The 17,174-nt window shown below is 45.9% G+C and overlaps 1 protein-coding gene across 2 annotated transcripts in view; it reads left to right on the top strand.

The window, feature by feature from the left end:
• Positions 1-430: 430 nt before the first annotated feature.
• NOD1 (nucleotide binding oligomerization domain containing 1) overlaps positions 431-17,174 on the top strand; it is a 56,885-nt gene continuing 40,141 nt past the window's right edge. For both annotated transcript variants that reach the window (XM_058527690.1, XM_058527691.1), the window contains exon 1: positions 431-505. The gene's annotated coding sequence lies outside the window, so the exon portion shown is untranslated. The remainder of the gene's footprint in view (positions 506-17,174) is intronic.

Below are 17,174 nucleotides of genomic sequence, written 5' to 3'. Positions count from 1 at the left end.
AAGAGTTTCACCATCATGCCCTGGCGTTGCCTCTGGTACAAGTGCTGGCTTGGCACTTTTAGGGGGACGAGCCTGGGCTCGCGGCGGCCGTGGCCGAGCTGGCGCCAGGAGTTCCCGAGTGTGTCACCCCTGGGGGAGCTCTCGGGCCGGCCTACTCGCCCCTGCGCAGGGTTTGGCCGCTGGTGCTCGGGCAGGGAGCGCCCCTTGGGGCCGCCCGAGGCCATTGCTTGCGCGGCGTCTGCCGGCTTCCCACGCCCGGCCCGGGCGAGCGGCCGCCCCGCCGCCCCTGCCCCGTCCGCGCCCGCACGGCCTAGGCGTCTCCGCGCAGCGCGGCGAGGCTCGGGGCCGCGGCCGGAGGGGCGCGGCTGCCACTGCCGCCCGGCCAGTTCCCGTTCCGGCCGGCGAGCAGCCCGCTCCCGCCCTGCCCCTGGCGCAGCAGCGGGCACGGCGCGCGCCCGGGCCTCTCGCTCCCGGCTGCTGAGCGGTCTGCAAGCGTGCCGGCCACGTAAGTCCCAGCGACGAGGGGTTCGCGCGGGGCGGGAGTTTCTGGGGTCCTGGGCGCCGCGATGGAGGAGGCGCAGGCAGGCGGGATCCCGCGTGCGGGCGGAATGAAAAGCTGCCCTAGAACGGTTCCAAGTGGAACAAGGCGGAGAAACCGGGGAGTTTGAGGAATGTAGCGAAAGTTCAGAGGGATGAACTTGAGCGTCAGCCGAATTGTGTATCCCGCGGTGGTCCAGGCAGGGCTTCGCAGTCCTGCCTGCCCCTCAGAATCACCCAGGGCTTTTTTAAAATCCAGATGCCCAGGCTGCATCCCAGACCAATTCCATCAGAATCGCTTGGGGTGGGACCCAGCCCTCTGTATTGTTTAAACTCCCCGGGTGATTCCAATGTGCAGCCAGGGTTGGGAACCAATGACCAAAGGGTGGCAGCCCAGAGAAGGTGGAAAGGCAGGCGGGGGGCCTTGATGGAGTCCAGCCCGTGGGATAAACGAATCCGGCTGCTCCCAGTGACCTGTGTGGCCCTGGGGACCGGGCAGCGGACTTCCCTCGGGCTTCCTGAGCCGCAAAGAAGGGGAATGAGGCAATGCTTGGCAGGGTCGCCTGAGTAGCGTGTTCAAAAGAGCCTCAGATATTCACGTAGTGTTTGGCAGGTTGTGAAAAACGTACGAATGCCAGATTGCAGTGCCCTCTTGGTTCTGCTTTCTGGGAAATGCCTCTATTGTCGGCATTTGAAATTAAGTTGAGGGAACTAGCAAACTGATGGCCTTTACAACTTCTGGGTTTTCTCCTTTAAGGATGAAGCTGGATGTGCTTGCCACAGGGTCGGGTTTGTCCCTCCTAAAAGCCCCCTATTTAAGATATACAGTGTCCAGGAACAGGAACTTCACCGTGGATATTAGAGAGGAGTGGATTTCGCAGCATGGACCCTGTCCTCACCCCAGGGCAGATGCTGGGGGCCGGGAGCTGTAATCCCAGCAAGCAGGACCACTGAACGAGAGACAGACATATGCCCGCAGATAAGAAAGGTGGATTTAAAACAAACTGCAGCAGAGAAATAGGAGAAGAGAGGACTTCCCAAAGGGTCTAAGAAGAATAGGTTTTATTTCTGTGGAGTGGAGAAATAAGTTCAAGTTTTGGAGCCCATCAAACTGGGCCCAAATTCAGACTCTGTCACTTCTGTGATATGTGACCGTGGGCAAGTTATATGACCTCTCTGAGCCCCTGTCTTCTTACCTGTAAAACGGGAATAAAAATAGTAACTCTGTCCTGGCGCTAATATAGTTAAATGAGATAATGTGTATCAACCTCAAGGCAGAGCAGGTGGCACATGGCAGGTGCTCTGTCAGTGGCAGTTGTTAGGCACAGTAGCGGTGATTTGTGTACAACAGTTGTTTATTTAGTACAGCCATAGTGAGGGAGAGTGCTTATCCAGAAATTGTCTCCCTGAAACTCCATTCCCCTGCTCTTCTGCCCTGCTCAGAGGAGGGCTCTGTGGCTCCTTCCCCCGAGGGCCTCTGGGTACTTTGAGGTCTGGAATCTCAGGCCACCAGCTTCTCCGCCTAGATGGCTTACTAAGACAGTTTTACACCATGTGATAGGAATGAAATTTCTTGACAAAAGAAAGCGGTCCTTAATCTTGAGACTTCCTCCACCCACCGCCACATATATCAAAAAATGGTCTCCCCGGCCGGCCCCATGGCTTAGTGGTTAAGTGCGCGAGCTCCGCTGCTGGCCGCCTGGGGTTCCGATCCCGGGTACGCACCGACGCACCGCTTCTCCGGCCATGCTGAGGCCGCGTCCCACGTACAGCAACTAAAAGGATGTGCAGCTATGACATACAACTATCTACTGGGGCTTTGAGGGAAAAAAAAAAAAATTTATTAAAAAAAAAAAAAATGGTCTCCCGAGAAAGCTGGGCTATCTCCAGGTCTCAGAATTGATGTGAGAACACACGTGGCTCTCCTGCTGGCAGCATCCTCAGGGCACATCCTGGCTGTTCCTGTTTTGCTCGGACTGTTGGCCTAGGGAGAATGAATCCTTCTTTGATGACCAAAAAGAGTCAGGAATTTGGGGAACAGGGGACCCACATCTTACGATTATTGATGCTGGTGTCCCAGCTCAACCTTTCACCCTGGTACCTGCTGTGCATGTCATTGACGATCATTTTGATGGTAACAGCAGCACTGTTAGATTAGACATTAGAAATATGAACAGCAACATAATGTTGGTGTAACGGTCAAGTGCTTTTACAGGGTATGTGCAATCTCTGATTTTTGCCTAAATGAGAGTATCAAAGTCTTGTCTCTTTTTATTCAAAGAAAAGGGTTCACTATTTCTTCAAAACCTAAGACATAAATCTACGATTTGAGGTTTAAGTTACCAGTTTCTTGTACAATTCTTCTTTTTTGGGGAGTTTAGGCAAGATGAAATTAGAAAAGCTAAAATTTGTACTTGTGCTGAATTTTTGTCATGCAGAAGCTGTAGGTATTTTGCAAGTTTCTGGAAGTCCTGTTTTCTTTTATCTTCTGGGCAAAGTCAGTTGCATCTCACACAGAAGCCTCCTTTCATCAGTCCTCAAGGTCTGAACTTGTTTTGAGGAAAACTCTTTCGTGCATCAAATGATCATTGAGGGCAAATGTTTTTTCCAAACTTGACTCTTGTAGTAAGAAGTGAGTAATCACTGCCATTTCAGTTAATTGATGGTTTTTTACCCAGTGCTAGAAAGTGTGACAAAGCAAGACTTCCTGGATGGAATTTTTACTCTTGTGTTTTATCTAGAACTGCCACAGACCAAACTGTGGGCAGAGATTATGATGCAGAGTTGGCCAAGGCAAGCTCGCCATCACCCCTCCCTTTTGCCATCCTCCCAGCCTTTGGAGCCAATGAGCCAGCTAGGCTGGAGATGCTGTCACTCTGAGGGGATCTTGGCCTCTGATGGAGAGGAGTGCTCTAAAAAGGAATGCGCTTCTCTAGAGCCAGCAAGGAAATTTTGTGTAACACGTCATTAAAATCAATAGGGTACTCTCTAGTACACTGCCACTTTGAAATTTGTTGTGCTGAGTAGTCATTTTCCTCTAAATTATAGAAAACTGTAGTTTGAAGGACTAATAAATAGTTCAACCTGAGGGCTCAGGTAATTGCAAAGTGAGCACCAGATTAGCACCAGGTTTTGGTAGGTTAATATTTTAATAAAACATGAAAAGTCACCACATCACTGTTATATCTTTGTTCGGGATGTTGATATCCCTTGCCCTTCTATGTGTCATCACTACCATACCAGGTTAGGGGCAGAAAAGAGTTGGGAGGATGTAGTGACTTGTGTTGGAGAGGGGGAAATTCCCCCCTCTACCCATCTTGTGTTCTTATGGCTGTACTGCTAATAAAATTGACGCAAGACCAGATTAACAGGAGAAAAACCAATTTATTACGTCTGCACGGGAGATCAGAAAAAAATGATGCTCAGAGATTGAACAAAGCAGGACGTTTATATATATTTTTACGTACAAAAAACAATAAATTTGTGAGGAATTGACAGGACAAAGAAACTTAGGTTTGGGGTATGTAATTAGTGAGGAATTTAAGCAGAGTTTAGGCTTGAGGTGATAAATTAGTAAAAGTAACAAGGTTTGTTTCTGTAGACTTCTTGACCCTGAATTCCGTAGTTCTGGTGATAAGGATGTCTGTCTCCTGGCATGGGGAGGGTACCTTTCACATAGGACATTTATTTCCTGTTTTGGGGGGGAACAGAGAGAGGAGTATCAAAACTTTACCAAGTCAAAACAAGTAGATTTAATTCAAAATAACCAATATGCCATTGTGGGGTATTTTGGGGCAACCTGCCCTGGGCCCCTACACTTGGTAGATCTTTTCAGAGCCACGTGTAACTGGGTAGGACAGTCACATATTGCTAAGGAAAATCTTTATATGGTAGAAGACCTGTGAGCAGATGATGATTTCCTTGAAAAAATATTTGTGTTGTTCTGATAAATATTTCCCAAAAGATAAAAGTCTAATGACTAAGAACTCCCCATGCTTTTTTTTTAAACACATTCCCCAATTGCTGTCTAGGACCCCAAACCAAACCTTCTAGAAGGAACTGGATGGAAAGCTAGGCTTTCCTATCCTAACTCCTTATTCAGGACAACAGGTGGGCCCCCCAGCATGGAGAGGGCCATTCCTGGACTCCATTCAACAAGGCCATTGCTTTACATTTAGTATGAATTCAGGCACACTGATGATTTCAAGTGGAAATACAAGATCTGTAACAAATACCAAAAAGGCAGGACTTTAATGGAAGAAACCATAGGTTTTAGTGTCAGAACTGGGCTTAAGCCCTTGCTTTATTCCTTAACTAACTGTGTGACCTTGGCCAAGATATTTAACCTTTTCAACCCTGTGTCGTCCTTTGTAACACAGTTATAATAATTCTTTCTTTATGGAGTGGTTTTGAGTATTTGATGAGATAATTGGTGTAAAGTACTTAGCAGACCACCTGCCTTTCGGTAAACGGTAATTGCTATAAGGATAAAGATTATGATGATTACTTGAGTTCAAGCACTGGTCTTGCCATCTCCTAGCTGTGTGGCTTTGTGTAAGGTACTTAACCCTTACGAGCCTCCATTTTTATATCTGTAAAGTGGGGATGTAACTCTACCTATCTGGAAGGGTTGGTTTGAGGCTTGATGAAATGAAATGAAATAATGTGTCTGATCTGGTAGACTCTAAATGATAATAGCAAACATGTAGATTTACTATGTGCAACACTGGTCCAAGGGCTTTAGGTTTTGGGGGTGTTTTGGGCTCATTTAATCTTCCCAACAACTCTATGAAGTGGTTATCATTTCTCCCATTTTACAGATGAGACACCTGAGGTTCAATGGATTAAATAACTAGCCCAAAGTCAATGGATAGTTAAGTGCTACACCCAAGATTTGAAGCAGTGTCCTCATTCCTACTCACTGAACCAGTGCTCAGTGAGTACCCCTCCCTCTCTGCTCACCCCACCTCCCCACACCTGCATTCTGTAAGTGACTTGCAGATGTGCTTATCTTCTTTCTAGAGCTGTATTTCTGGACACAGGGCCCCAGATTCCAAAGAACTACCTGCTTGTGAAGTGAAAGTGGGTCACCTCCCCCCCTCAGATTTGCAACTTTTAAACCTCAACCATTGTTTACACTAGTTGATCTAATATCCACTGGGTGAAGTGGGGGCACCCTGATACTGGTATTGACTAGCGTTATTAGAGTGGATTATGATGTTTGTTTTGAGATAAATGTCATCTCAGTGCACTTTTTTAGCCTGGGTGTGATAAAACATACCTTCATCCAGACAGGTGTGTAGCATATTTGGGAAGACAGAAACTAGGCCTGGAAGTTCCCAGGATGGGGCTCAGGTGGACATGACAGTATTTATCAATATCTCATCGAAAGTGCAGTGGCCTGTGCCAAGTATATTACCTTTTAATAAATTCCTTACTCGTCTTCTCTCTTCTTTACACCCCAGCAGCTTTCGCCTCTTGGGGAGCTCTGGTAATCTTCCAAGAGGCCTGGGCCAGTGGAACTCAGGCCCAGGTAAGCAAATTCTCCGTTGAGTGAGTTGTGGATGCTTTAGCATTTCTGATAATGAGATGGCAATTGTTTTTCTGGCTTTCCCATGGGTACAAAGTGCTTTGCTGGCTCTAAAGCCTGGTGTTGAAGGCTGTTAGAAAGCTATTTGTAGCTCCAGGTTCCTCCTGGCTCATTGGGGCTTCAATTCTTCAACACATTAATTCAACAAATACTATCAGAAAACCTTGCTGGTGCCAGGAGTCTACCAAGTATTTGGGATATGGCAATGAATGAAACAGACCCAGCGCCTGGCTAAATGGAATTTGCAGGCTATTCGAGGAGGAAGGGGGGTAAACACACAAATAGTTACACATTGGGGTAAGTGCGTAAGTGAAAACAGCAGTATGTTATGAGACAGGGTATCCGAGCTGTACTAGTATTAGGGGAGTCTGGGATATGCCCCTCTAAGAATGAGTCTTTTCAAGTAGGACTTGGGAATGAAGAGGAATTAGAGTATGCCAGATGCAGGGAACAGCATGTTTGAAGGCTCAGAGGTGGGAAAGAACTGGGTGTGTTGAGAAGGGTGCAGAGAGAGCTAAAGAATGAACCAAGCTCAGGTCAAGCAGTCTCCTGGGCTGGGAAGGATTTGGAATTTTATTCTAAAAGGCAGTGGGAGGCCTTGAGGCGTCCCCCCCCACCACCACCTTTTTTCTATGTTAGTAATTTACAAGAAAAAGATAATTAACGACCCCTATTTATTAAGCTTTATAAATCTTGTCTTAAGGTGTGAGACAGTTCTGGAGAGGGAAATTATGGTTTTCAGTTTCTAGATGAAGGAGCTGAAGGTCAGAACAAAGCAAAAGATGACAGACCCAGGATTCGGAGCCCACAGTACACGCTCCGTGATTTTCTGGGGCAGATGTGTGTAAATGCGTGTGGGCCTCCTAGGCGTCAGCATCCTTCAGCAGGAGCCTCGATGGATGGATGAGGGGGATTCCAGTCCTTCCTGGCTCCCCGGAAACAGGAGCAAAAGGCCCCAAAGAGCAGAGGCAGGTTGGGAGCTTGGGGGTCAGAGTGTCAGGGTCGCAGGTACAAAATGCTGGGAACCCCCTGACCGAGGGAAGGAGTGTCGGACAGTTTTTCATGCTAGTCTGTTCTGCTCCCTCTCGCTTTAGCCCAAAAGCCCTGAAAGGGGTGCTTTCCCCGCCCTGTTCATCTACCGGGGAATTTGCATACAGTTAAAAGGCGCAGGGTTTGGAAAAAATAAATTCTTCTTTATTTGGAGCTTTCAGGACACAGAAAAAGCCCCCAACTGTGTGGAGCCGAGACCTCACCCTTGCATGCCTGCTTGCTTTGGGGTGTCTGCACTACCCCCTTTCTCCTCACTCCTGTGAAGTTGTCATGAGGTCACAGAATGAGAGGTGACGGCTGGCTGGGTGGGCCTGCTCCCTAAGATAGGACCACACTGGGTGATGAGGGCTCTGGAGCGGCCCAGGCCCAGGGTGTGCCGCCTCTCGGGAGAACTCGGCATCTTCTCAACCTCTCAGCACCCTTCAGGGTCACCCCACACACATCCCAGGTACCCTCTAGCTGAGCTCCGGGGTACATTTGTGTCCCAGACAGTTGCTGACTGTGGATTCAAGTTCAAGTGGGGTGAATGAAAGTCTCCAGCTAAGTCTTTTCTCTGGCAATCAGCAGAGTATTTACTCAAGGCCAGATTTCAAGTCTCAAGTCTCAAGGTGACTAACATATTTTGTTCTCATGGAATGCCTTTCATTTGAGAAGCCCCAGACACTTTCTGTGTCAGTCCTAAATGCCACCCCCAGATATCCTCCAGCTTTTGGAAGCATTTTCTTCCACATAAGCACTTAAACCCACTTACAGGGTTCCAGGTCTGGGTTTCTGGTTCAAGGCTCTGTTGTCTTCTGTTGACTTTCTTTAAGACATTTTTATTCACTGGCTCCTCAGAGATGAATACCAAGCAGGGTGTTCTTGGAACTTTGTTTTTCAAAGCCTGGATAACACCAGGAAAGTCGATCAATAATTGCATATCATCCCCATAAAGCACTATGGGTGGCATTGTCACAAAGCAACAAGTGATTATATACCGAGAGAACGTATAGACAGTGCTCTGGAAATTGAGAGCTGGGCTCTGGTTAAACTTTTTAAGGCAGCAACTAATATATAAACAACTGGAGCAATAGAAAATACTGGTGTCTGCAAATCTGAATTTTTCCACTAATAGATTTATCAAGTGACATTCCCTAAGTGAGTCTGTGAGCTTTGGAAATCTACATGTTGGTTCAATGAGCATTCATGAAGCACGTCCATAAGTGCACTGTGCCAGATTCATTCATTCGACAGTTTTTTATCTAGCATCCTCTATGTGCTGGAGATACAGTGACTAACCAGATGGACACCGTCCCTCATAGCCAAATGCTGGGCCTCAGAGATGAATCAGACAGAAGTCCTAGCCTAGCCCGCCCTCTCCTTGATCGTGATCAGTGCTTACAATGTGACCAGTGCTGTTCTCAACACCACATGTGCATTACCTCATTGAATCCTCACAGCACTGACCTATGAGGTCAGTGTTACTGTTATCTGCATTTTACAGAGAAAAACACTGGAGCACAGAAGGGTGGGGTGATTTGTTCAAAGCTAGTGATTGGAACCAGGTAGCCTGGTTTTAGAGTCTTGGCCCTTCACTGCCACCATCAATCAATGTGAAGGGAGAATTTAGGAAAGGAAAAAACTCAAGTGCCACCTCCTCTGAGAGAGGGAGGGATAAATTACCATGGGAATTCCCAGCAGGGAGAGAGGAGCTGAGGGGAAGAGCAGGGTGAGGTGGGGCCCCTGCCCTCCCCCCGTTCTGACAGGCATCAGTCAGAACTGCTGGTGGATGGGGTGAGACTCTTGGCTGCTGAGGGGGCTACTCTAACCAGAAGTAAACAAAAGAAGCATTCGCCTCTGTGCCAGGAGACCTGGGTTCCAGTTGTGGTTGATCCAGAAAAATCTCTGCCCTGCCCAGGGCTTCAGTTTCCTCATCTCCAAAATGAGAGCATTGGACAATGTTCTACTCCATTCCAAAAGTCCATGTTTCAGCAGAGAAGGGAGGGGCTGGCTCTGCATGCGTTCTCAACGGCTTTCTTGACCAGAAGAAGGAGATGCTTGGGTCTGAGTGGTGTGGAGTCAGACATTTGACTTCCCAGAAGGCCCAGGCAGCTGTGCAAGGAAGTCTGCACTCCGTCATCGTCCACTTCTGAGGGCTTACGTCAGCTCTGTCTGCATTCCTTCCTTTGTAGGCAGGGCAGCAGTGTCTGTATCTGGAAATCAAACTCTATGGTACTTGCACAAGAGAGAAAGAGAGAAAAGGAGGAGGAGGGAGAGAGGGAAAAAGACAGAGAGGAGATATTGAGAGAGACTGATTTTTGTATCTGCTTTGAAATTCGGAGGGATTAAGTGCTTTCAGATACTTAAAGTGAGTGTTAATGGAGCTTAAAGATTCAAATAATGATTGTAGCCTCATCCATCTGCTAAATTTTCTCCAGAGGGGGCTGTTAGTAGTTTTCTGGTCTGGCAGAAGCATACGGGATTGGGCTTGTTTCCCAGGTTAAGAAGTTGAAAACAAAACAAGAAAAATAAATAGACCAAAAAAAAGTACACGAGATAAGGTTTTATGGAGACCCATTAAGGAATGGTGGCTTGAGTTTGTCTAGTTTCCGAAGCCTGGAAGCATAATTAGAGCTAATGTTTTTGTGGATTCTGTAGTAGGAAGTAGGACCCAGTTTGAGTTGACCCATCTTGTGTATTCTCTGTGCAGCTCTATCAATGTTGTATAAAAATGTGCTTGGTGTTAGCTTCCTGTTGGATTGCTGTTGGGCTGGGTTAGTCCACCCACCTCATCATGGGGCAACTTGAAGAATGGCGGAGCCGTGCTGTTCACATCACCGCTTTGGATCCCTGAATATCCAAGTGGTTCACGTCAACAAACACGGTATAATTTTCTTCATCATTGTGAAATTGGTCTAAGGAGGCTGTGGATCCCATTCACCAAAATGAATCTTATTCAAGAGAAAAGTAGTTTCCTGGAGGAGAATCCAGATACAATCTTCAACGTTCGTGGTCATGTGTGTTCAAGTGTTGCTGGGGTTTACAGCCAGGTTGGTGGAGCCTACCCTATCGACATTTTGCAATCTGGGTAATATCATCTCCGAGGTAGGCAGGTACCTGTTTGTGGTAGGCAGGGAATGATGGCTTTATTTTACCTTGTCTCACATCTGAATTCAATAAATAAATATCAATTATCAATTCGATTGTCTAAGACTATGGTAGACAGAATGTTTTAGAAACCCTATTGTGCATGGCTGGTTGTGGCTTTGCCAGAGATGGTATTTGCTGGTTAAGACCTTAGTGGTAGGATGTGCTTTTAACAGAAGGGGAGAAAGAATCCAGAATGGTTTCCTTGCTAATGGTAACCATTTGGGTGGGGAGCAGATATTAGTGGGAAAGTGTGAGGTCCTTTTGGCATCATCCACCAAAATTAAAACATCAGTCAGGGTCAGAGTGTCACACAGAAGGCACTTGAGTCAATATTGGTTTGAAGTGTTCAGAGGCTTGTGTTACATGAAAGGAAGGGGAAATACAAGACAAAGGAAATGAAATACTTGGTAATCATGGAGCATTTCTTCAATATGGTATTGCTTGAGTCCCAAGATTTTAAAAATCTGCTTGAAAGTCAGTTTTGCTGCCTCTTTTGCTCTGTATTTTTTTTTTTTTTGTGGGAACTCACTTTTCGCTTTAGATTCCTTGTTTCAAACGAGGCTTTGTGGCAATATCCATGGGTTGACAGCCTCCTACTAAATTGAAGACAAAATAAAACTGTTCCCACCCACCATCCCATCAGCTTGATTGCAATGTTTCACCAAACGTGAAGAGCTTTTCGTTTCTTTACAGGAGAGAGTCGTAACATCATCTGAGTTTGGGTTTTAGTGAACCGCCATTCAGTTCAACGGGAATTGACCATATTTGCTCTCCGAGTGCAAAGTCAAAGTTCCCCAGAACTAGGTGATTGCTGTACCTGCCTCAAGGTGTCCTAAGATGCCCTGATGATTAAAAAGGCCCTAAAATAACTTTAAATTATGCAAGTATATATCCTTTTTATAAAAAATCAAGACATTACAAATAATGTAATGGTTTCATCATGGTTCCTACTGAGGATTCTGACAGAAGTGATGACAGTGGCCTCGGCTGAGATGGCCGTGGTTCTGGTGCAGGGGCACATAGCTGGGTGGAGGGAGACGACAAGATCTGGACCCACAACAAGCACATGCAGCCACCTCACTACAAATTGAGAGTATGCATGGCTTAGTGGGCCTTTTATTCTTTTTAATACATTTGCATTTTCTTTTATAGATTACTTCTAAGTCAGAGGTAGGCAGAGAATGATGCTTTAACTTATCTGAACTCTTAATTCAATAAATAAAGTGAGTTTTATGGTATCTGAAAAAAAAATTGTGGTGGCTTCTCTTTACCACAAGTGGTCTTTTGATGTCGTGGGTTTCTGTCCTGTAGAAACTGCTGTCTTGTGAAGGAAGGGAGAGGGCTGTGGGAAGCACCCGGGGGCAGACTCTTTAACAGTTCCTGCTCTGCCTCCAATCAGCTATCTGACAACTCACTTGGTTCCTCTGGACCTCAGTTTCCTAGTATGCTGAATGCTTTTCTTGTCCAGAATTACGGTATCTGTCAGAATGGGCTAGGTGGTGCTGCAGTGACAGATAACTCTAAAATTTCAGTAGCTCAAACAACAAAGGTTGATTTCTTGCTCACACTCTATGTCCATCTCAGGTTAGCAGGAGGCTCTCCTCATTGTTATTTGTGGGCCTGGGCAGACGGAGCAGCCACCACCTTGAATGTTGCTGGTCACAGTGCCAGAGGAAAAAGAGAGTTGCACACTGATAATTATGCCTTGATGCTGAAAGCTTCCTGCCCAGAGTAACTCATTCCACTTCTGCTTACATTTCATGAGTCAAAGCAAGTAACTTCAAGGGGGTGGGGAAGTGTAATCCTACCTGGTACCCAGGAGGAGAATCCAAACTATTTAATGAGCAGCATACCTCAATCACACGTGTTGTTTTTCAAGGAAGGGGTAGGAAAGCGTGCAGACACTGTCCAATGGTTCATAAAGTCATATCCTGTAAGCCAATCCTTTCTCTCTCTAGAAAATCATTGACCTTTTCCCATGGCCTCGAAGGTTCCAGAGAGCAGCAGCCTGTTTGGGAACTCACATCTTGAGAAATGAACAGACTTGGGGAGGGTGGGTCAGGATAGGAGCAGAAGCTGACGGCCCTGGGCCAGCACCTGGGTGCCGCATAGCTGGCTTGGTTTTGTTTGTGTTTGTATTTGTCTCCAGCCTATATGCTGAAAGCGTTGGTGGCAGAAATACTTGAAGAATGGCCTGACTCCATAGGGGTCACGGGGTTGTAATTCTAAGTTAGCATCTGATACATTGTTAAAGAATGTTTTAAGGCATAGGACTCAGATCTGTTAGGAATCTTATGTGCTGATATTGCAACACCAATTCGCAAAAAGCTGTATCATTTATTTTGAGATATATATATATATACACACACACACAAAAGAGTGAATAATGATTCCCAATAATTGGGTGTCTAAGAAAAGAGTAAAACTGTGATGCCAGTGTGGATGACAGGAAATGATTTTCTTGGGGTTTCTGTTGTTGATCTAGCCCGGCTGTCAGTTGGGATGGAGACCAAACTCGGTCTGCTCATCCTGGGAGTTGACGTTCATATTCACACTGTGGGCGGGGTGACCTCTGTGCTCAGGCTCTGCTGGACGATTTTGCACAGTAAGAAGCCACTGCTGAATGGACGTGTTTGCTAGTGTCTTTCAGGGCACAGGGGCACACTGAGGTTACCTCTGCTCATGGGGTTTATTATTAGGATACATGAGACAAGGGATGACATGCCTGGGTGGCCGTGGAGACTGTGTCCCTCAGCAGTGGGCAGCCTGGACCCACCACTCATGTGCTATGGGTTATTGGGACTCAGCGTCTCCCTGGGTGTCTCAGATTCAAACTCCCTAAGAGAGAGGAGCTCTAACCCCTTCTCCCTGTCACCTTCCACTGCAGAGGGCGCCAGTGGGGCCCAGGGAAGTCTTTGGGAGAGCAACAGACTGCCCTGGCTCTCTCCGTTCATTTCTCATTCCACGTGCTTACCACACCTGTAATCCCTTGTTCTGTGTCCATCTGCTCTGCTGGATCATAAGCTCTGTGAGGGTGGGGAGCTGCTTCACCTCTGTGTGCCTCAGTTTCTTCATTTGTAAATTGCCCGTAACAATGACCTCTGCCACCTACATTGTCCTGCGGATTGAATGAGATAAGAGTAAAGATTAAATGAGGTGAGGATTACTGAGTATTTACTGTGTGCCAGCCCTGCTCTGGGCACTTGGTGAATATTAACTCAGCCCTTACAGCAACACTTGGAGGTAGAGACTCTCACTTGGAGGAAACCGAGGCACAGAGAGGATGGCTAACCTGCTAACGAGTGATGGAGTCTGGATTCACACTCAGCCCGGCTGACTCCAGAGACCCCGCCCAGCCCTGTGTTATCCCACCTCTTACAGTGAGTGGAGGCATTTGATCCATGCTGGCCCCCTAGTAAAGCACCTACTCTGTGCTAGCGATGGTCACTCTGTGCCCTGCTGGGGGCCCCCACACAGTGCAGAGCTTGACCTTGGCTCTCTGGAGAAGGATGCATGAGGCCTCGGCATCCTGGAGTCTTTGCAGCATCCCCACACTGGCCCGCCCCTGGCAGCCCTTCCTCTGGTCCGGTTGATGATAGCATGTTGTTGTGTGACTGGCAGCTGGTGGAGGCTGCTGGGCAAGGCATCCAGATGTGCCCTGGCAGTTCAGGCAGGCAGGGCCCGGCCACGGAAGGGGCTACGATTTGTCATCATCTTTAATCCTGTTTGGCATGTGGAATTTCTCAGGTAATGAGACTTAAAAGAGCAGAGAGTGGTGGGTGGCTCTTACTCTTCTTTATAAAATAAAAACCAGATAAGCAAAGCATCCATCCGAAACCAGCTTCTGCCCTCAAAAGAGGGCCTTGGTGGTTACAAAGAAACATGAGATCATGGAAAAGGTACACAAATACATATAGCGTGATGCCAAATGTGTGAAAGATCCGTTTAGGCCTAGCGGCTCATGGAGAAAAGCAGACAGGGTATACTCCAAAATGCTAGTAGTGGGTGATAGGCGACTTGTTTTTTTCTCTAAACTTTCTTTTTTGCATTTCTCAAATTTTCCATAGTGAGCAGGCATGCTTTTGTACTTGGGGAAAGTTATTAAAATATAGAAAGGAACATCTATGAAGATGGAGAACATCTTTGTACAATGTTTTTTGTCTTAGCATCTCAGTTACAAGGAATGCACATTTCCTTTCAGGGTCCTCTGGGATAGTGGAAAGGAAAGAAAGAAGCAGGCCTAGGATAAATCCCTCTTTAGAAAATGAAACTGAGTATGGTTGGGGGGGGATGTGTGTGTGTGGTTTCTCTGGGGCCTGCCCGTGATTCTGGGACAGAGACAGGAGTAGAAGTCAGTCTGTGCTGGGGAGGCCCCGTTGCTCTCCAGAGGCGGGACTCCTTTCTCTGAGGTGTCCCGGCGACCTCATAGCGTGCATTCTGACAGCAGATTGGCCACAAGGCCTGTCTAATCCCGGGGCCTCACTTGTCTTCTCCAGACTTTTGGCTCACACAGACCTCCCTCTGTTCTAGAGGTCCAAGTTCACCTCATTCAGAAGTCTTTGCTTTGTTTCCTCCGCTATCAGCCTCTTCCTTTCCTTCTGTTATTTTGTTTTCTTTGCATTTGGTGATCTGGTAGGTTCCCGTTGGCCACACTGTCTGTCTTGTCTGTAAGCCCCCAGAGGGCAGGGGTGCAGTTGGCTTTATTCGCTCTATGTCCCATATGCTCCATAAATGCAGGAAGGGTGAAAATGAACAAATGAATGAACTCGAGGTCCTCCACGCTCCCGGGGGCCTCTCCCCTTCGCTGTGCTCTCCTCCAGCTGAGAAGGCTCCACCGATGACACTTTTGCACTAAGACTGCCTTGAAGTAGTGCTCTCCTGGAAGGTGTGGCTTTCTACCACTGCAGGCCCACTTCCCCTCCTGCTTCTGGTGGCTGGCCAGCAGAGAAGATTGTGGTGCCAGCCAGAGAACACAGGGACCTACGCTGCCCGAATGCTTGTTCTCATCTGCTTGTTGTTCTACACAAGTAAGCTAGTAGGATACAGACCTGGTCAACAGTACTGGCTGATGCAAGCTCAAAAACCAGTCAAAGTCTGCAGCAGCGTTTCTGATGATTAAACCCAAGCACCAAAATTATGGTTTGGGATGGGCTAAAATATTTACTTTTTTTCTCATTTTATAAATGAAATAGGCCTTATCAAAGATCATTTGGAATATGCCCCCGAAAATCTAAGTAATATAAATCGCCTGTAATCCCACTACTCAGAAATAATCACAATTAATGTTTTGGTGGATTTCCTTCTGATCTTTTTTTCTTAGTGTGTATGTGTATTTATATGAATATGTATAATGTATGTGTGTGTATATGTGTATAGAAACTGCTTGAACAGATTAGAATACCATCCATGTGATGAAATTTCCTGTATCCTTTCAAAACCTTTTCAAAGAATATTTATGACTAAGAGTAAATATCCATGGTAACATAATAAATTAAAAGCATGATACAAAATGATAGACTTAATTTTTATTTTTCTCTTCTAGTATATACATATAAGGCTATAGATTTGATTTCTCTAATCATATCTCACAAATTTTGATATGTTGTATTTTCGTTATCATGCAGTTCAAAATATTTTCTAATTTCCATTTTTATTTCTTCTTTGACCTATGGGTTTGGGGATTTTCTAGATATTTTTAAATTTTTTACTTCTAGCTTAATTCCATCATAGTCAGAGAATATATTCTGAATGATTTCAGCCCATTAAAATTTGTTAAAAACTTGCTTTATGGTCTAGAATATGGTCGGTTTTGACAAACGTTCCACGAGCACTTAAAATGCTATTGCTGTTAGGTGTAGTGTTCTACAGACGTCAATTAAGAAACTTGTTAATTGTTCTGTTCGGATTCTTCATATTCTTACTGGATTTTTTGTTTGTTTGTTTGTTTTTGTGAGGAAGATTAGCCCTGAGCAAACATCCATGCCAATCCTCCTGTTTTTGCTGAGGAAGACTGGCCCTGAGCTAACATCCATGCCCATTTTCCTCTACTTTATTTGGGATGCCGCCATAGCATGGCCTGACAAGCAGTGCATTGGTGCGCACCTGGAATCCGAACCCGGGCCACCAGCAGCCGAGTGCACTCACCCAACTGCTACGCTACGGGGCCGACCCCCTGCGTTTTTTTTTTTTGGATCTGTTTGTTCTTTCAGATATTTTGAGAAATGTATTAAAGTCCCCCACTCTGACTGTGGATTTGTCTATTTCTCCTTTTATGTCTGTCAATTTTTGCTTTATATATTTTGAAAATATGTTACTAGGTGCATACAAATTAAAATTTTTGTATCGTCCTTTAGAATTGATCATTTTATCATTATGAAATGTTCCTCTGCCTCTAGTAACATTTCTTCCCTTAAATTCTACTTTAATTTTAATAGAGCTATGCCAGCTCTCTTTTGGTTAGTGTGTACCTAGTATTTCTTTTCCCATTTGGGGGAATGAATAAATGAATGAATGAGTTAAACTGTCATTTTATTTAAGATGTGTCTCTTTAAGGCGCATGTAGTTTTTTCTGTCAAATCTGCCAATCTACGTTTTATAATTGGTGTTATTTAGTCCATTTATATTTAATTGAATTGTGAATATACAGGAGTCCCCCCTTATCCGTGGTTTCAATTACCTCTATCAACAGGGGTCCTAAAATATTAAATGAAAAATTCCAGAAATAAACAGTTTGCAGGTTTTAAATTGTAAGCCCTTCTGAGTAGCATGATGAAATCTCGTGCAGTCCTGCTCCCTCCTACCCAGGACGTGAATTGTCTCTTCCTCCAGCATATCCACTCTGTGTATGCTACCTGCCCATTAGTCACTG

This window comes from Diceros bicornis, chromosome 3 (assembly GCF_020826845.1).
Source record: "Diceros bicornis minor isolate mBicDic1 chromosome 3, mDicBic1.mat.cur, whole genome shotgun sequence".
In the NCBI taxonomy this organism is placed as follows: Eukaryota; Metazoa; Chordata; class Mammalia; order Perissodactyla; family Rhinocerotidae; genus Diceros; species Diceros bicornis.
The sequence above is the reverse complement of the archived record's forward strand: the minus strand, read 5'-3'. Positions and strand labels throughout refer to the sequence as shown.